The sequence below is a fragment of the Denticeps clupeoides genome, chromosome 20, assembly GCF_900700375.1.
Source record: "Denticeps clupeoides chromosome 20, fDenClu1.1, whole genome shotgun sequence".
In the NCBI taxonomy this organism is placed as follows: Eukaryota; Metazoa; Chordata; class Actinopteri; order Clupeiformes; family Denticipitidae; genus Denticeps; species Denticeps clupeoides.
This window is the reverse complement of record NC_041726.1, coordinates 19,227,850-19,245,502: the sequence shown is the minus strand read 5'-3', so window position 1 is coordinate 19,245,502 and position 17,653 is coordinate 19,227,850. Positions and strand designations below refer to the sequence as shown.

At 41.2% G+C, this 17,653-nt stretch overlaps 24 non-coding genes across 24 annotated transcripts; all 24 read right to left on the bottom strand.

Moving 5' to 3' along the window:
- Nucleotides 1-1,150: 1,150 nt before the first annotated feature.
- Nucleotides 1,151-1,222, bottom strand: trnap-ugg (transfer RNA proline (anticodon UGG)). Its single transcript has one exon. It is a non-coding gene; the product is annotated as a tRNA-Pro (tRNA).
- A 289-nt stretch (nt 1,223-1,511) lies between these two features.
- Nucleotides 1,512-1,622, bottom strand: trnal-caa (transfer RNA leucine (anticodon CAA)). Its single transcript has 2 exons — nt 1,585-1,622; nt 1,512-1,557 (listed from the first exon to the last, which is right to left on the bottom strand). It is a non-coding gene; the product is annotated as a tRNA-Leu (tRNA).
- A 683-nt stretch (nt 1,623-2,305) lies between these two features.
- Nucleotides 2,306-2,377, bottom strand: trnap-cgg (transfer RNA proline (anticodon CGG)). The gene has a single exon. It is a non-coding gene; the product is annotated as a tRNA-Pro (tRNA).
- A 430-nt stretch (nt 2,378-2,807) lies between these two features.
- Nucleotides 2,808-2,879, bottom strand: trnap-agg (transfer RNA proline (anticodon AGG)). Its single transcript has one exon. It is a non-coding gene; the product is annotated as a tRNA-Pro (tRNA).
- A 557-nt stretch (nt 2,880-3,436) lies between these two features.
- trnaq-cug (transfer RNA glutamine (anticodon CUG)) lies at nt 3,437-3,508 on the bottom strand. The gene has a single exon. It is a non-coding gene; the product is annotated as a tRNA-Gln (tRNA).
- Nucleotides 3,509-4,579: 1,071 nt separating this feature from the next.
- On the bottom strand, nt 4,580-4,651 carry trnap-ugg (transfer RNA proline (anticodon UGG)). Its single transcript has one exon. It is a non-coding gene; the product is annotated as a tRNA-Pro (tRNA).
- A 289-nt stretch (nt 4,652-4,940) lies between these two features.
- Nucleotides 4,941-5,051, bottom strand: trnal-caa (transfer RNA leucine (anticodon CAA)). Its single transcript has 2 exons — nt 5,014-5,051; nt 4,941-4,986 (listed from the first exon to the last, which is right to left on the bottom strand). It is a non-coding gene; the product is annotated as a tRNA-Leu (tRNA).
- Nucleotides 5,052-5,735: 684 nt separating this feature from the next.
- On the bottom strand, nt 5,736-5,807 carry trnap-cgg (transfer RNA proline (anticodon CGG)). The gene has a single exon. It is a non-coding gene; the product is annotated as a tRNA-Pro (tRNA).
- A 430-nt stretch (nt 5,808-6,237) lies between these two features.
- Nucleotides 6,238-6,309, bottom strand: trnap-agg (transfer RNA proline (anticodon AGG)). The gene has a single exon. It is a non-coding gene; the product is annotated as a tRNA-Pro (tRNA).
- A 557-nt stretch (nt 6,310-6,866) lies between these two features.
- Nucleotides 6,867-6,938, bottom strand: trnaq-cug (transfer RNA glutamine (anticodon CUG)). The gene has a single exon. It is a non-coding gene; the product is annotated as a tRNA-Gln (tRNA).
- A 1,418-nt stretch (nt 6,939-8,356) lies between these two features.
- On the bottom strand, nt 8,357-8,428 carry trnap-ugg (transfer RNA proline (anticodon UGG)). The gene has a single exon. It is a non-coding gene; the product is annotated as a tRNA-Pro (tRNA).
- A 289-nt stretch (nt 8,429-8,717) lies between these two features.
- On the bottom strand, nt 8,718-8,828 carry trnal-caa (transfer RNA leucine (anticodon CAA)). The gene is made up of 2 exons: nt 8,791-8,828; nt 8,718-8,763 (listed from the first exon to the last, which is right to left on the bottom strand). It is a non-coding gene; the product is annotated as a tRNA-Leu (tRNA).
- Nucleotides 8,829-9,512: 684 nt separating this feature from the next.
- Nucleotides 9,513-9,584, bottom strand: trnap-cgg (transfer RNA proline (anticodon CGG)). The gene has a single exon. It is a non-coding gene; the product is annotated as a tRNA-Pro (tRNA).
- Nucleotides 9,585-10,014: 430 nt separating this feature from the next.
- Nucleotides 10,015-10,086, bottom strand: trnap-agg (transfer RNA proline (anticodon AGG)). Its single transcript has one exon. It is a non-coding gene; the product is annotated as a tRNA-Pro (tRNA).
- Nucleotides 10,087-10,653: 567 nt separating this feature from the next.
- On the bottom strand, nt 10,654-10,725 carry trnaq-cug (transfer RNA glutamine (anticodon CUG)). The gene has a single exon. It is a non-coding gene; the product is annotated as a tRNA-Gln (tRNA).
- Nucleotides 10,726-11,796: 1,071 nt separating this feature from the next.
- Nucleotides 11,797-11,868, bottom strand: trnap-ugg (transfer RNA proline (anticodon UGG)). The gene has a single exon. It is a non-coding gene; the product is annotated as a tRNA-Pro (tRNA).
- A 289-nt stretch (nt 11,869-12,157) lies between these two features.
- trnal-caa (transfer RNA leucine (anticodon CAA)) lies at nt 12,158-12,268 on the bottom strand. Its single transcript has 2 exons — nt 12,231-12,268; nt 12,158-12,203 (listed from the first exon to the last, which is right to left on the bottom strand). It is a non-coding gene; the product is annotated as a tRNA-Leu (tRNA).
- A 684-nt stretch (nt 12,269-12,952) lies between these two features.
- Nucleotides 12,953-13,024, bottom strand: trnap-cgg (transfer RNA proline (anticodon CGG)). Its single transcript has one exon. It is a non-coding gene; the product is annotated as a tRNA-Pro (tRNA).
- Nucleotides 13,025-13,454: 430 nt separating this feature from the next.
- trnap-agg (transfer RNA proline (anticodon AGG)) lies at nt 13,455-13,526 on the bottom strand. The gene has a single exon. It is a non-coding gene; the product is annotated as a tRNA-Pro (tRNA).
- Nucleotides 13,527-14,083: 557 nt separating this feature from the next.
- trnaq-cug (transfer RNA glutamine (anticodon CUG)) lies at nt 14,084-14,155 on the bottom strand. Its single transcript has one exon. It is a non-coding gene; the product is annotated as a tRNA-Gln (tRNA).
- Nucleotides 14,156-15,574: 1,419 nt separating this feature from the next.
- Nucleotides 15,575-15,646, bottom strand: trnap-ugg (transfer RNA proline (anticodon UGG)). The gene has a single exon. It is a non-coding gene; the product is annotated as a tRNA-Pro (tRNA).
- Nucleotides 15,647-15,935: 289 nt separating this feature from the next.
- trnal-caa (transfer RNA leucine (anticodon CAA)) lies at nt 15,936-16,046 on the bottom strand. The gene is made up of 2 exons: nt 16,009-16,046; nt 15,936-15,981 (listed from the first exon to the last, which is right to left on the bottom strand). It is a non-coding gene; the product is annotated as a tRNA-Leu (tRNA).
- Nucleotides 16,047-16,729: 683 nt separating this feature from the next.
- Nucleotides 16,730-16,801, bottom strand: trnap-cgg (transfer RNA proline (anticodon CGG)). Its single transcript has one exon. It is a non-coding gene; the product is annotated as a tRNA-Pro (tRNA).
- Nucleotides 16,802-17,238: 437 nt separating this feature from the next.
- On the bottom strand, nt 17,239-17,309 carry trnap-agg (transfer RNA proline (anticodon AGG)). Its single transcript has one exon. It is a non-coding gene; the product is annotated as a tRNA-Pro (tRNA).
- Between the last annotated feature and the right edge of the window lie 344 nt (nt 17,310-17,653).

Sequence of the window (17,653 nt, the reverse complement as noted above, 5' to 3'; positions counted from 1 at the left end):
CCCCAAGAAACCCACCATCACTAGACTGAATGACCACAGACCTGTTGCCTTGACGTCTGTGGTCATGAAATCCTTTGAACGCCTGGTTTTAGCCAATCTGAAGAACATCACGAGACACATGCTGGAGCCCCTGCAGTTTGCCTACCGGGCAAACAGGTCGGTAGATGATGTAGTGAATATGGGGCTGCATTACATCCTGCAACATCTCGACCGCCTGGGAACCTACGCAAGGATTCTGTTTGTGGACTTCAGCTCTGCGTTCAATACCATTGTGCCTGAACTCCTCACCTCCAAACCCTCCAAGCTCAGCGTGTCACCTGCTACCTGTCAGTTTAAAGAGTGGCTGTAAAAAAAGACCAGAAATTCAATAAAAAAAACATTAAATCAACAAAACCTATTGAATGGTCTTGTCCAAGTCGTGAACCTGGGACCTCTCACACCCACATCGAGTATCATAACCCTAGACCAATAATCCAAGTGCTAAAACTTTTTGAAGTAGGAATAGTAGATGGGCACACATATAACAACGTTGAAATTGAAAACATATCACTTTGTCATGTCCATTATTCTGACAATTCCCTGCAGGACCTATTGCACCCAAAGCGAGAACCATAGCCCTACACCAACAATGCATTAACAAGCAAAATCATAAGGGTTCAAACAAATTAATAGAGTTGCACTAGAGAGTATTAAAGATAACAGGCATTCAACACTGTTAGAATATTTAAGAGGGCTCGTCCAGGATTTGAACTCAGGAGCTCTCGCACCCTAAGGGAGAATTATAGACCAACGAGCCGTGAACGGTAAGGTCACACTGTGAAAAAAAAAAAAAAGGTCTTTGTAGATCACCTTAGGGCACATAATGATGGATAGAATTTGGTTGAATTTTTAGCGTTTGAATTTAAAGCATTTTAACCTGGGAGACACAGTGCAGAAGCTTCAAATTTCATTTAAAATGACAGGAACTTTGGGCATTTTCTGGTTTTTAAAAACGAGAGTTTTCGCACCCTAAGAGGGAATTATACCACTACATCAACAAGCCATTGGCACACAAAATGTGCAGAATGATAGGTTAAAGGCAATGTTAAGAGCTGCACTAGTTAACACCAGGAACTCAAGCAAAACATTTAGGCAACACAAACATTTGAATGGGCTCGTCCGGGATTTGAACCCGGGACCTCTCGCACCCAAAGCGAGAATCATACCCCTAGACCAACGAGCCAAGCGTTAACACCTCTTTTACTTATGAGCTCTAGATATACTGAAACCAAAAATTTGACCAAGTTGCATTCTATATTCTGACACTAACGTGCATGTTACCAAACTCTGTATATCTTAGATAACAATAGATACAAACTCTGCAGATGACATCAGATCATTGATGAAGTAGTCTTTGTCACTTTACAACATGTAGTTTTAGGCATAGAGAGGCAAAATCTACACAGCGGCTCTGACTGCTCAATACATTTTTCTGTTTCTCTGTCTATATTAATTGGAGCAAAAACAGAGCATGTCAGAAGTGGGATTTGAACCCACGCCTCCATTGGGAGACCAGAAAGCCCAAGTAATCAGATAGAATTTCACCTTGAGTCTGGCGCCTTAAACCGCTCGGCCATTCTGACTGTCTTAAACTTGCACCTGTGTATTGCTTCAATAATAAAATCTAAACCAATTGCATGGTCAATAGATAAACAATATTTCTTGGTTTACATGATTGAACGTCAGACTTCTTGCATCTAATCTGAACAGAAAACCCCTAGACCACTGAGCCTAGATCACCAAAGCGTCATTGCACAGAAACTTTTTGTTCGGAATAACCTGTTTAGCCAAATATTGTTAAATGATTGTCTACTCTGAAGGGTGCAATTAGGCTTGTACAAAATTTGAATCCAGGACCTGGATTCCCCCAAAGCGTGAGTCATAGCTCCACACCAAAAAGGTATTGACAGCCAAAATCTCAAGACAAAAGAGTCCAGACAAGTGATCAGAGTTGCACTAGAAAATATTAGTGGTAGTAGGAATTAAACAACAAACAAAAAAAACTAATTCAGGATATGAATGGGGAGGTGTAACAGCCTTAGCTAGAATCATAACCCTAAACTGACGAGCCTACAACAACTGTCATGTTGTCAAATTAATCCAAGCTCTTCAGGGTAGATGACTGTAAAGCACAAAAAAATTTATAGAATTTGGCAGATTAATTTAAGGCATTTGAAACTGGGAGGCAAACCTCCGAAGTTTTGACTTCATATTTAAAAAGACCTTTTTCACAAAATCTAAGCAGAATTTTATGGAAGCAGTCATTGGGCTTGTCCGGGATTTGAACCCGGGACCTCTCACACCCGAAGCGAGAATCATACCACTAGACCAACAAGCCAACAGTACCAAAACCATGCACACAAATAGGTCAATATAAAGAGTGGCTATAAAAAAAGACCAGAAATTCAATAAAAAACATCAACTCAACAAAAACTAATAAATTGTTTTGTCCCAGTTGTGAACCTGGACCTCCCGTACCCAAGCGAGTATCATAGCGCTAGACCAATAAATGTGCTAAATTCTTTTTGAAGTATGAATAGTAGATGGACACACCCATAACAACGTTGAAACTGAAAACGTATGACTTAGTCGTGTCCATTATTCTGACAATTATATGCAGGACCTGTTGCACCCAAAGCGAGAACTGCAGCCTTACACCAAAAAGGCATTAACAACCAAAATCTTAAGACAAAAGGGTTCAAACAAACAGAGTTGCAGTATAGAGTTTTAGTGGTAACAGGTATTCAACACTGTTAGGACTTTTAAGAGGGCTCGTCCGGGATTTGAACCCGGGACCTCTCGCACCCTAAGCGAGAATCATACCCCTAGACCAACGAGCCATGAAGTGGAAGGTCTCACTGTAAAAATAATCCCAAAAGGTCTATGTAGATCACCTTAAAGCATGGATGGAATTTGGTTGAATTTTTTAAAGCATTTTAAACCTGGGAGACACAGTGCAGAAGCTTCAAATTTTATTAAAAATGACCTTAATAGCAAAACATTGTCAAACTATTACAGAAGCTAACTGGAACTTTGTGGATTTTGTAACAACATCAACAACTACATCAAGAGGGAATTATGCAACTACATTAACAACCCATTGGCACCCAAATGTGCAGAATGATAGGTCAAAGGCATGTAAAGAGCGGCACTAGATAACACCAGGAATTCCACCAAAACATAACATTCTGCCAACATATGAATGAGTGGATTACATATTTCGCTTAAGCTTCAAACAATAAGCTTGAACACGGCTTCCCACTGAGGGTTGAACTGTGATCACTGGATTTAGAGTGCCGATTGTTAACCGTTAAACCATGGAGCCCACAATAAGCATCTTTTAATTGCAAAACATGTGTAATTCAATTTAAGGAAACTGCTTATTGACATTCAGCAAAGGTCCCACCGAGATTTGAACTCGGATCGCTGGATTCAGAGTCCAGAGTGCTAACCATTACACCATGGAACCTACCCCTAGAGCAGACAAGAAGCTACTCTGAGAAACTGACAGAATGTTTCTCAGCCAATGACCCTGCGTCAGTCTGGACAGGCCTGCGAGAGTTCACCAGCTATAGACGACCCCCACCCCCGTTTGCAGCAAACAAAGACCTGGCAGAAGATCTAAACACCTTCCACTGCAGGTTTGAGAAGGACATATTCACACCCCTTACGCACCCCACCCCAGAGACAATGTGTGAAGTTCCCACTTGCTTCAAACACTCCACCATTCTTCCGGTCCCCAAGAAACCCACCATCACTAGACTGAATGACCACAGACCTGTTGCCTTGACGTCTGTGGTCATGAAATCCTTTGAACGCCTGGTTTTAGCCCATCTGAAGAACATCACGAGACACATGCTGGAGCCCCTGCAGTTTGCCTACCGGGCAAACAGGTCGGTAGATGATGTAGTGAATATGGGGCTGCATTACATCCTGCAACATCTCGACCGCCTGGGAACCTACGCAAGGATTCTGTTTGTGGACTTCAGCTCTGCGTTCAATACCATTGTGCCTGAACTCCTCACCTCCAAACCCTCCAAGCTCAGCGTGTCACCTGCTACCTGTCAGTTTAAAGAGTGGCTGTAAAAAAAGACCAGAAATTCAATAAAAAAAACATTAAATCAACAAAACCTATTGAATGGTCTTGTCCAAGTCGTGAACCTGGGACCTCTCACACCCACATCGAGTATCATAACCCTAGACCAATAATCCAAGTGCTAAAACTTTTTGAAGTAGGAATAGTAGATGGGCACACATATAACAACGTTGAAATTGAAAACATATCACTTTGTCATGTCCATTATTCTGACAATTCCCTGCAGGACCTATTGCACCCAAAGCGAGAACCATAGCCCTACACCAACAATGCATTAACAAGCAAACGAGAGTTTTCGCACACTAAGAGGGAATTATACCACTACATCAACAAGCCATTGGCACACAAAATGTGCAGAATGATAGGTTAAAGGCAATGTTAAGAGCTGCACTAGTTAACACCAGGAACTCAAGCAAAACATTTAGGCAACACAAACATTTCAATGGGCTCGTCCGGGATTTGAACCCGGGACCTCTCGCACCCAAAGCGAGAATCATACCCCTAGACCAACGAGCCAAGCGTTAACACCTCTTTTACTTATGAGCTCTACATATACTGAAACCAAAAATTTGACCAAGTTGCATTCTATATTCTGACACTAACGTGCATGTTACCAAACTCTGTATATCTTAGATAACAATAGATACAAACTCTGCAGATGACATCAGATCATTGATGAAGTAGTCTTTGTCACTTTACAACATGTAGTTTAAGGCATAGAGAGGCAAAATCTACACAGCGGCTCTGACTGCTCAATACATTTTTCTGTTTCTCTGTCTATATTAATTGGAGCAAAATCAGAGCATGTCAGAAGTGGGATTTGAACCCACGCCTCCATTGGGAGACCAGAAAGCCCAAGTAATCAGAAAGAATTTCACCTTGAGTCTGGCGCCTTAAACCGCTCGGCCATTCTGACTGTCTTAAACTTGCACCTGTGTATTGCTTCAATAATAAAATCTAAACCAATTGCATGGTCAATAGATAAACAATATTTCTTGGTTTACATGATTGAACGTCAGACTTCTTGCATCTAATCTGAACAGAAAACCCCTAGACCACTGAGCCTAGATCACCAAAGCGTCATTGCACAGAAACTTTTTGTTCGGAATAACCTGTTTAGCCAAATATTGTTAAATGATTGTCTACTCTGAAGGGTGCAATTAGGCTTGTACAAAATTTGAATCCAGGACCTGGATTCCCCCAAAGCGTGAGTCATAGCTCCACACCAAAAAGGTATTGACAGCCAAAATCTCAAGACAAAAGAGTCCAGACAAGTGATCAGAGTTGCACTAGAAAATATTAGTGGTAGTAGGAATTAAACAACAAACAAAAAAAACTAGTTCAGGATATGAATGGGGAGGTTTAACAGCCATAGCTAGAATCATAACCCTAGACTGACGAGCCTACAACAACTGTCATGTTGTCAAATTAATCCAAGCTCTTCAGGGTAGATGACTGTAAAGCACAAAAAAAATTTATAGAATTTGGCAGATTAATTTAAGGCATTTGAAACTGGGAGGCAAACCTCCGAAGTTTTGACTTCATATTTAAAAAGACCTTTTTCACAAAATCTAAGCAGAATTTTATGGAAGCAGTCATTGGGCTTGTCCGGGATTTGAACCCGGGACCTCTCACACCCGAAGCGAGAATCATACCACTAGACCAACAAGCCAACAGTACCAAAACCATGCACACAAATAGGTCAATATAAAGAGTGGCTATAAAAAAAGACCAGAAATTCAATAAAAAACATCAACTCAACAAAAACTAATAAATTGTTTTGTCCCAGTTGTGAACCTGGACCTCCCGTACCCAAGCGAGTATCATAGCGCTAGACCAATAAATGTGCTAAATTCTTTTTGAAGTATGAATAGTAGATGGACACACCCATAACAACGTTGAAACTGAAAACGTATGACTTAGTCGTGTCCATTATTCTGACAATTATATGCAGGACCTGTTGCACCCAAAGCGAGAACTGCAGCCTTACACCAAAAAGGCATTAACAACCAAAATCTTAAGACAAAAGGGTTCAAACAAACAGAGTTGCAGTATAGAGTTTTAGTGGTAACAGGTATTCAACACTGTTAGGACTTTTAAGAGGGCTCGTCCGGGATTTGAACCCGGGACCTCTCGCACCCTAAGCGAGAATCATACCCCTAGACCAACGAGCCATGAAGTGGAAGGTCTCACTGTAAAAATAATCCCAAAAGGTCTATGTAGATCACCTTAAAGCATGGATGGAATTTGGTTGAATTTTTTAAAGCATTTTAAACCTGGGAGACACAGTGCAGAAGCTTCAAATTTTATTAAAAATGACCTTAATAGCAAAACATTGTCAAACTATTACAGAAGCTAACTGGAACTTTGTGGATTTTGTAACAACATCAACAACTACATCAAGAGGGAATTATGCAACTACATTAACAACCCATTGGCACCCAAATGTGCAGAATGATAGGTCAAAGGCATGTAAAGAGCGGCACTAGATAACACCAGGAATTCCACCAAAACATAACATTCTGCCAACATATGAATGAGTGGATTACATATTTCGCTTAAGCTTCAAACAATAAGCTTGAACACGGCTTCCCACTGAGGGTTGAACTGTGATCACTGGATTTAGAGTGCCGATTGTTAACCGTTAAACCATGGAGCCCACAATAAGCATCTTTTAATTGCAAAACATGTGTAATTCAATTTAAGGAAACTGCTTATTGACATTCAGCAAAGGTCCCACCGAGATTTGAACTCGGATCGCTGGATTCAGAGTCCAGAGTGCTAACCATTACACCATGGAACCTACCCCTAGAGCAGACAAGAAGCTACTCTGAGAAACTGACAGAACGTTTCTCAGCCAACGACCCTGCGTCAGTCTGGACAGGCCTGCGAGAGTTCACCAGCTACAGACGACCCCCACCCCCGTTTGCAGCAAACAAAGACCTGGCAGAAGATCTAAACACCTTCCACTGCAGGTTTGAGAAGGACATATTCACACCCCTTACGCACCCCACCCCAGAGACAATGTGTGAAGTTCCCACTTGCTTCAAACACTCCACCATTCTTCCGGTCCCCAAGAAACCCACCATCACTAGACTGAATGACCACAGACCTGTTGCCTTGACGTCTGTGGTCATGAAATCCTTTGAACGCCTGGTTTTAGCCCATCTGAAGAACATCACGAGACACATGCTGGAGCCCCTGCAGTTTGCCTACCGGGCAAACAGGTCGGTAGATGATGTAGTGAATATGGGGCTGCATTACATCCTGCAACATCTCGACCGCCTGGGAACCTACGCAAGGATTCTGTTTGTGGACTTCAGCTCTGCGTTCAATACCATTGTGCCTGAACTCCTCACCTCCAAACCCTCCAAGCTCAGCGTGTCACCTGCTACCTGTCAGTTTAAAGAGTGGCTGTAAAAAAAGACCAGAAATTCAATAAAAAAAACATTAAATCAACAAAACCTATTGAATGGTCTTGTCCAAGTCGTGAACCTGGGACCTCTCACACCCACATCGAGTATCATAACCCTAGACCAATAATCCAAGTGCTAAAACTTTTTGAAGTAGGAATAGTAGATGGGCACACATATAACAACGTTGAAATTGAAAACATATCACTTTGTCATGTCCATTATTCTGACAATTCCCTGCAGGACCTATTGCACCCAAAGCGAGAACCATAGCCCTACACCAACAATGCATTAACAAGCAAAATCATAAGGGTTCAAACAAATTAATAGAGTTGCACTAGAGAGTATTAAAGATAACAGGCATTCAACACTGTTAGAATATTTAAGAGGGCTCGTCCAGGATTTGAACTCAGGAGCTCTCGCACCCTAAGGGAGAATTATAGACCAACGAGCCGTGAACGGTAAGGTCACACTGTAAAAAAAAAAAAAAAGGTCTTTGTAGATCACCTTAGGGCACATAATGATGGATAGAATTTGGTTGAATTTTTAGCGTTTGAATTTAAAGCATTTTAACCTGGGAGACACAGTGCAGAAGCTTCAAATTTCATTTAAAATGACAGGAACTTTGGGCATTTTCTGGTTTTTAAAAACGAGAGTTTTCGCACCCTAAGAGGGAATTATACCACTACATCAACAAGCCATTGGCACACAAAATGTGCAGAATGATAGGTTAAAGGCAATGTTAAGAGCTGCACTAGTTAACACCAGGAACTCAAGCAAAACATTTAGGCAACACAAACATTTCAATGGGCTCGTCCGGGATTTGAACCCGGGACCTCTCGCACCCAAAGCGAGAATCATACCCCTAGACCAACGAGCCAAGCGTTAACACCTCTTTTACTTATGAGCTCTAGATATACTGAAACCAAAAATTTGACCAAGTTGCATTCTATATTCTGACACTAACGTGCATGTTACCAAACTCTGTATATCTTAGATAACAATAGATACAAACTCTGCAGATGACATCAGATCATTGATGAAGTAGTCTTTGTCACTTTACAACATGTAGTTTTAGGCATAGAGAGGCAAAATCTACACAGCGGCTCTGACTGCTCAATACATTTTTCTGTTTCTCTGTCTATATTAATTGGAGCAAAAACAGAGCATGTCAGAAGTGGGATTTGAACCCACGCCTCCATTGGGAGACCAGAAAGCCCAAGTAATCAGAAAGAATTTCACCTTGAGTCTGGCGCCTTAAACCGCTCGGCCATTCTGACTGTCTTAAACTTGCACCTGTGTATTGCTTCAATAATAAAATCCAAACCAATTGCATGGTCAATAGATAAACAATATTTCTTGGTTTACATGATTGAACGTCAGACTTCTTGCATCTAATCTGAACAGAAAACCCCTAGACCACTGAGCCTAGATCACCAAAGCGTCATTGCACAGAAACTTTTTGTTCGGAATAACCTGTTTAGCCAAATATTGTTAAATGATTGTCTACTCTGAAGGGTGCAATTAGGCTTGTACAAAATTTGAATCCAGGACCTGGATTCCCCCAAAGCGTGAGTCATAGCTCCACACCAAAAAGGTATTAACAGCCAAAATCTCAAGACAAAAGAGTCCAGACAAGTGATCAGAGTTGCACTAGAAAATATTAGTGGTAGTAGGAATTAAACAACAAACAAAAAAAACTAATTCAGGATATGAATGGGGAGGTCTAACAGCCATAGCTAGAATCATAACCCTAGACTGACGAGCCTACAACAACTGTCATGTTGTCAAATTAATCCAAGCTCTTCAGGGTAGATGACTGTAAAGCACAAAAAAATTTTATAGAATTTGGCAGATTAATTTAAGGCATTTGAAACTGGGAGGCAAACCTCCGAAGTTTTGACTTCATATTTAAAAAGACCTTTTTCACAAAATCTAAGCAGAATTTTATGGAAGCAGTCATTGGGCTTGTCCGGGATTTGAACCCGGGACCTCTCACACCCGAAGCGAGAATCATACCACTAGACCAACAAGCCAACAGTACCAAAACCATGCACACAAATAGGTCAATATAAAGAGTGGCTATAAAAAAAGACCAGAAATTCAATAAAAAACATCAACTCAACAAAAACTAATAAATTGTTTTGTCCCAGTTGTGAACCTGGACCTCCCGTACCCAAGCGAGTATCATAGCGCTAGACCAATAAATGTGCTAAATTCTTTTTGAAGTATGAATAGTAGATGGACACACCCATAACAACGTTGAAACTGAAAACGTATGACTTAGTCGTGTCCATTATTCTGACAATTATATGCAGGACCTGTTGCACCCAAAGCGAGAACTGCAGCCTTACACCAAAAAGGCATTAACAACCAAAATCTTAAGACAAAAGGGTTCAAACAAACAGAGTTGCAGTATAGAGTTTTAGTGGTAACAGGTATTCAACACTGTTAGGACTCTTAAGAGGGCTCGTCCGGGATTTGAACCCGGGACCTCTCGCACCCTAAGCGAGAATCATACCCCTAGACCAACGAGCCATGAAGTGGAAGGTCTCTCTGTAAAAATAATCCCAAAAGGTCTATGTAGATCACCTTAAAGCATGGATGGAATTTGGTTGAATTTTTTAAAGCATTTTAAACCTGGGAGACACAGTGCAGAAGCTTCAAATTTTATTAAAAATGACCTTAATAGCAAAACATTGTCAAACTATTACAGAAGCTAACTGGAACTTTGTGGATTTTGTAACAACATCAACAAATACATCAAGAGGGAATTATGCAACTACATTAACAACCCATTGGCACCCAAATGTGCAGAATGATAGGTCAAAGGCATGTAAAGAGCGGCACTAGATAACACCAGGAATTCCACCAAAACATAACATTCTGCCAACATATGAATGAGTGGATTACATATTTCGCTTAAGCTTCAAACAATAAGCTTGAACACGGCTTCCCACTGAGGTTTGAACTGTGATCACTGGATTTAGAGTGCCGATTGTTAACCGTTAAACCATGGAGCCCACAATAAGCATCTTTTGAGAGCTTTGAATTGCAAAACATTTGTAATTCAATTTAAGGAAACTGCTTATTGACATTCAGCAAAGGTCCCACCGAGATTTGAACTCGGATCGCTGGATTCAGAGTCCAGAGTGCTAACCATTACACCATGGAACCTACCCCTAGAGCAGACAAGAAGCTACTCTGAGAAACTGACAGAATGTTTCTCAGCCAATGACCCTGCGTCAGTCTGGACAGGCCTGCGAGAGTTCACCAGCTATAGACGACCCCCACCCCCGTTTGCAGCAAACAAAGACCTGGCAGAAGATCTAAACACCTTCCACTGCAGGTTTGAGAAGGACATATTCACACCCCTTACGCACCCCACCCCAGAGACAATGTGTGAAGTTCCCACTTGCTTCAAACACTCCACCATTCTTCCGGTCCCCAAGAAACCCACCATCACTAGACTGAATGACCACAGACCTGTTGCCTTGACGTCTGTGGTCATGAAATCCTTTGAACGCCTGGTTTTAGCCCATCTGAAGAACATCACGAGACACATGCTGGAGCCCCTGCAGTTTGCCTACCGGGCAAACAGGTCGGTAGATGATGTAGTGAATATGGGGCTGCATTACATCCTGCAACATCTCGACCGCCTGGGAACCTACGCAAGGATTCTGTTTGTGGACTTCAGCTCTGCGTTCAATACCATTGTGCCTGAACTCCTCACCTCCAAACCCTCCAAGCTCAGCGTGTCACCTGCTACCTGTCAGTTTAAAGAGTGGCTGTAAAAAAAGACCAGAAATTCAATAAAAAAAACATTAAATCAACAAAACCTATTGAATGGTCTTGTCCAAGTCGTGAACCTGGGACCTCTCACACCCACATCGAGTATCATAACCCTAGACCAATAATCCAAGTGCTAAAACTTTTTGAAGTAGGAATAGTAGATGGGCACACATATAACAACGTTGAAATTGAAAACATATCACTTTGTCATGTCCATTATTCTGACAATTCCCTGCAGGACCTATTGCACCCAAAGCGAGAACCATAGCCCTACACCAACAATGCATTAACAAGCAAACAAGAGTTTTCGCACACTAAGAGGGAATTATACCACTACATCAACAAGCCATTGGCACACAAAATGTGCAGAATGATAGGTTAAAGGCAATGTTAAGAGCTGCACTAGTTAACACCAGGAACTCAAGCAAAACATTTAGGCAACACAAACATTTCAATGGGCTCGTCCGGGATTTGAACCCGGGACCTCTCGCACCCAAAGCGAGAATCATACCCCTAGACCAACGAGCCAAGCGTTAACACCTCTTTTACTTATGAGCTCTACATATACTGAAACCAAAAATTTGACCAAGTTGCATTCTATATTCTGACACTAACGTGCATGTTACCAAACTCTGTATATCTTAGATAACAATAGATACAAACTCTGCAGATGACATCAGATCATTGATGAAGTAGTCTTTGTCACTTTACAACATGTAGTTTAAGGCATAGAGAGGCAAAATCTACACAGCGGCTCTGACTGCTCAATACATTTTTCTGTTTCTCTGTCTATATTAATTGGAGCAAAATCAGAGCATGTCAGAAGTGGGATTTGAACCCACGCCTCCATTGGGAGACCAGAAAGCCCAAGTAATCAGAAAGAATTTCACCTTGAGTCTGGCGCCTTAAACCGCTCGGCCATTCTGACTGTCTTAAACTTGCACCTGTGTATTGCTTCAATAATAAAATCTAAACCAATTGCATGGTCAATAGATAAACAATATTTCTTGGTTTACATGATTGAACGTCAGACTTCTTGCATCTAATCTGAACAGAAAACCCCTAGACCACTGAGCCTAGATCACCAAAGCGTCATTGCACAGAAACTTTTTGTTCGGAATAACCTGTTTAGCCAAATATTGTTAAATGATTGTCTACTCTGAAGGGTGCAATTAGGCTTGTACAAAATTTGAATCCAGGACCTGGATTCCCCCAAAGCGTGAGTCATAGCTCCACACCAAAAAGGTATTGACAGCCAAAATCTCAAGACAAAAGAGTCCAGACAAGTGATCAGAGTTGCACTAGAAAATATTAGTGGTAGTAGGAATTAAACAACAAACAAAAAAAACTAGTTCAGGATATGAATAGGGAGGTTTAACAGCCATAGCTAGAATCATAACCCTAGACTGACGAGCCTACAACAACTGTCATGTTGTCAAATTAATCCAAGCTCTTCAGGGTAGATGACTGTAAAGCACAAAAAAAATTTATAAAATTTGGCAGATTAATTTAAGGCATTTGAAACTGGGAGGCAAACCTCCGAAGTTTTGACTTCATATTTAAAAAGACCTTTTTCACAAAATCTAAGCAGAATTTTATGGAAGCAGTCATTGGGCTTGTCCGGGATTTGAACCCGGGACCTCTCACACCCGAAGCGAGAATCATACCACTAGACCAACAAGCCAACAGTACCAAAACCATGCACACAAATAGGTCAATATAAAGAGTGGCTATAAAAAAAGACCAGAAATTCAATAAAAAACATCAACTCAACAAAAACTAATAAATTGTTTTGTCCCAGTTGTGAACCTGGACCTCCCGTACCCAAGCGAGTATCATAGCGCTAGACCAATAAATGTGCTAAATTCTTTTTGAAGTATGAATAGTAGATGGACACACCCATAACAACGTTGAAACTGAAAACGTATGACTTAGTCGTGTCCATTATTCTGACAATTATATGCAGGACCTGTTGCACCCAAAGCGAGAACTGCAGCCTTGCACCAAAAAGGCATTAACAACCAAAATCTTAAGACAAAAGGGTTCAAACAAACAGAGTTGCAGTATAGAGTTTTAGTGGTAACAGGTATTCAACACTGTTAGGACTTTTAAGAGGGCTCGTCCGGGATTTGAACCCGGGACCTCTCGCACCCTAAGCGAGAATCATACCCCTAGACCAACGAGCCATGAAGTGGAAGGTCTCACTGTAAAAATAATCCCAAAAGGTCTATGTAGATCACCTTAAAGCATGGATGGAATTTGGTTGAATTTTTTAAAGCATTTTAAAGCTGGGAGACACAGTGCAGAAGCTTCAAATTTTATTAAAAATGACCTTAATAGCAAAACATTGTCAAACTATTACAGAAGCTAACTGGAACTTTGTGGATTTTGTAACAACATCAACAACTACATCAAGAGGGAATTATGCAACTACATTAACAACCCATTGGCACCCAAATGTGCAGAATGATAGGTCAAAGGCATGTAAAGAGCGGCACTAGATAACACCAGGAATTCCACCAAAACATAACATTCTGCCAACATATGAATGAGTGGATTACATATTTCGCTTAAGCTTCAAACAATAAGCTTGAACACGGCTTCCCACTGAGGGTTGAACTGTGATCACTGGATTTAGAGTGCCGATTGTTAACCGTTAAACCATGGAGCCCACAATAAGCATCTTTTAATTGCAAAACATGTGTAATTCAATTTAAGGAAACTGCTTATTGACATTCAGCAAAGGTCCCACCGAGATTTGAACTCGGATCGCTGGATTCAGAGTCCAGAGTGCTAACCATTACACCATGGAACCTACCCCTAGAGCAGACAAGAAGCTACTCTGAGAAACTGACAGAACGTTTCTCAGCCAACGACCCTGCGTCAGTCTGGACAGGCCTGCGAGAGTTCACCAGCTACAGACGACCCCCACCCCCGTTTGCAGCAAACAAAGACCTGGCAGAAGATCTAAACACCTTCCACTGCAGGTTTGAGAAGGACATATTCACACCCCTTACGCACCCCACCCCAGAGACAATGTGTGAAGTTCCCACTTGCTTTAAACGCTCCACCATTCTTCCGGTCCCCAAGAAACCCACCATCACTAGACTGAATGACCACAGACCTGTTGCCTTGACGTCTGTGGTCATGAAATCCTTTGAACGCCTGGTTTTAGCCCATCTGAAGAACATCACGAGACACATGCTGGAGCCCCTGCAGTTTGCCTACCGGGCAAACAGGTCGGTAGATGATGTAGTGAATATGGGGCTGCATTACATCCTGCAACATCTCGACCGCCTGGGAACCTACGCAAGGATTCTGTTTGTGGACTTCAGCTCTGCGTTCAATACCATTGTGCCTGAACTCCTCACCTCCAAACCCTCCAAGCTCAGCGTGTCACCTGCTACCTGTCAGTTTAAAGAGTGGCTGTAAAAAAAGACCAGAAATTCAATAAAAAAAACATTAAATCAACAAAACCTATTGAATGGTCTTGTCCAAGTCGTGAACCTGGGACCTCTCACACCCACATCGAGTATCATAACCCTAGACCAATAATCCAAGTGCTAAAACTTTTTGAAGTAGGAATAGTAGATGGGCACACATATAACAACGTTGAAATTGAAAACATATCACTTTGTCATGTCCATTATTCTGACAATTCCCTGCAGGACCTATTGCACCCAAAGCGAGAACCATAGCCCTACACCAACAATGCATTAACAAGCAAAATCATAAGGGTTCAAACAAATTAATAGAGTTGCACTAGAGAGTATTAAAGATAACAGGCATTCAACACTGTTAGAATATTTAAGAGGGCTCGTCCAGGATTTGAACTCAGGAGCTCTCGCACCCTAAGGGAGAATTATAGACCAACGAGCCGTGAACGGTAAGGTCACACTGTAAAAAAAAAAAAAAAAGGTCTTTGTAGATCACCTTAGGGCACATAATGATGGATAGAATTTGGTTGAATTTTTAGCATTTGAATTTAAAGCATTTTAACCTGGGAGACACAGTGCAGAAGCTTCAAATTTCATTTAAAATGACAGGAACTTTGGGCATTTTCTGGTTTTTAAAAACGAGAGTTTTCGCACCCTAAGAGGGAATTATACCACTACATCAACAAGCCATTGGCACACAAAATGTGCAGAATGATAGGTTAAAGGCAATGTTAAGAGCTGCACTAGTTAACACCAGGAACTCAAGCAAAACATTTAGGCAACACAAACATTTCAATGGGCTCATCCGGGATTTGAACCCGGGACCTCTCGCACCCAAAGCGAGAATCATACCCCTAGACCAACGAGCCAAGCGTTAACACCTCTTTTACTTATGAGCTCTAGATATACTGAAACCAAAAATTTGACCAAGTTGCATTCTATATTCTGACACTAACGTGCATGTTACCAAACTCTGTATATCTTAGATAACAATAGATACAAACTCTGCAGATGACATCAGATCATTGATGAAGTAGTCTTTGTCATTTTACAACATGTAGTTTTAGGCATAGAGAGGCAAAATCTACACAGCGGCTCTGACTGCTCAATACATTTTTCTGTTTCTCTGTCTATATTAATTGGAGCAAAAACAGAGCATGTCAGAAGTGGGATTTGAACCCACGCCTCCATTGGGAGACCAGAAAGCCCAAGTAATCAGATAGAATTTCACCTTGAGTCTGGCGCCTTAAACCGCTCGGCCATTCTGACTGTCTTAAACTTGCACCTGTGTATTGCTTCAATAATAAAATCCAAACCAATTGCATGGTCAATAGATAAACAATATTTCTTGGTTTACATGATTGAACGTCAGACTTCTTGCATCTAATCTGAACAGAAAACCCCTAGACCACTGAGCCTAGATCACCAAAGCGTCATTGCACAGAAACTTTTTGTTCGGAATAACCTGTTTAGCCAAATATTGTTAAATGATTGTCTACTCTGAAGGGTGCAATTAGGCTTGTACAAAATTTGAATCCAGGACCTGGATTCCCCCAAAGCGTGAGTCATAGCTCCACACCAAAAAGGTATTAACAGCCAAAATCTCAAGACAAAAGAGTCCAGACAAGTGATCAGAGTTGCACTAGAAAATATTAGTGGTAGTAGGAATTAAACAACAAACAAAAAAACTAATTCAGGATATGAATGGGGAGGTCTAACAGCCATAGCTAGAATCATAACCCTAGACTGACGAGCCTACAACAACTGTCATGTTGTCAAATTAATCCAAGCTCTTCAGGGTAGATGACTGTAAAGCACAAAAAAATTTTATAGAATTTGGCAGATTAATTTAAGGCATTTGAAACTGGGAGGCAAACCTCCGAAGTTTTGACTTCATATTTAAAAAGACCTTTTTCACAAAATCTAAGCAGAATTTTATGGAAGCAGTCATTGGGCTTGTCCGGGATTTGAACCCGGGACCTCTCACACCCGAAGCGAGAATCATACCACTAGACCAACAAGCCAACAGTACCAAAACCATGCACACAAATAGGTCAATATAAAGAGTGGCTATAAAAAAGACCAGAAATTCAATAAAAAACATCAACTCAACAAAAACTAATAAATTGTTTTGTCCCAGTTGTGAACCTGGACCTCCCGTACCCAAGCGAGTATCATAGCGCTAGACCAATAAATGTGCTAAATTCTTTTGAAGTATGAATAGTAGATGGACACACCCATAACAACGTGTGAACTGAAAACGTATGGACCTTAGTCCGTGTCCTTATTCTTTGACACATTATATGCAAGGACCTGTTGACACCCAAAGCGAGAACTGCATGCCTTACACCAAAACGGCATTAACAACCAAAATCTTAGACAAAAGGGTTTCAAACAAACAGAGTGCAGTATAGAGTTTTAGTGGGTAACAGGTATTCAACACTGTTAGGACTCTTTAAGAGGGCTCGTCCGGGATTTGAACCCGGGACTCTCGCACCCTAAGCGAGAATCATACCCCTAGACCAACGAGCCATGAAGTGGAAGGTCTCACTGTAAAAATAATCCCAAAAGGTCTATGTAGATCACCTTAAAGCATGGATGGAATTTGGTTGAATTTTTTAAAGCATTTTAAAGCTGGGAGACACAGTGCAGAAGCTTCAAATTTCATTTAAAATGACAGGAACTTTGGGCATTTTCTGGTTTTTAAAAACGAGAGTTTTCGCACCCTAAGAGGGAATTATACCACTACTCAACACAGCCATTGGCACACAAAATGTGCAGAATGATAGGTTAAGGCAATGTTAGAGCTGCACTAGTTAACACCAGGAACTCAAGCAAAATTTAGGCAACACAACATTTCAATGGGCTCGTCCGGG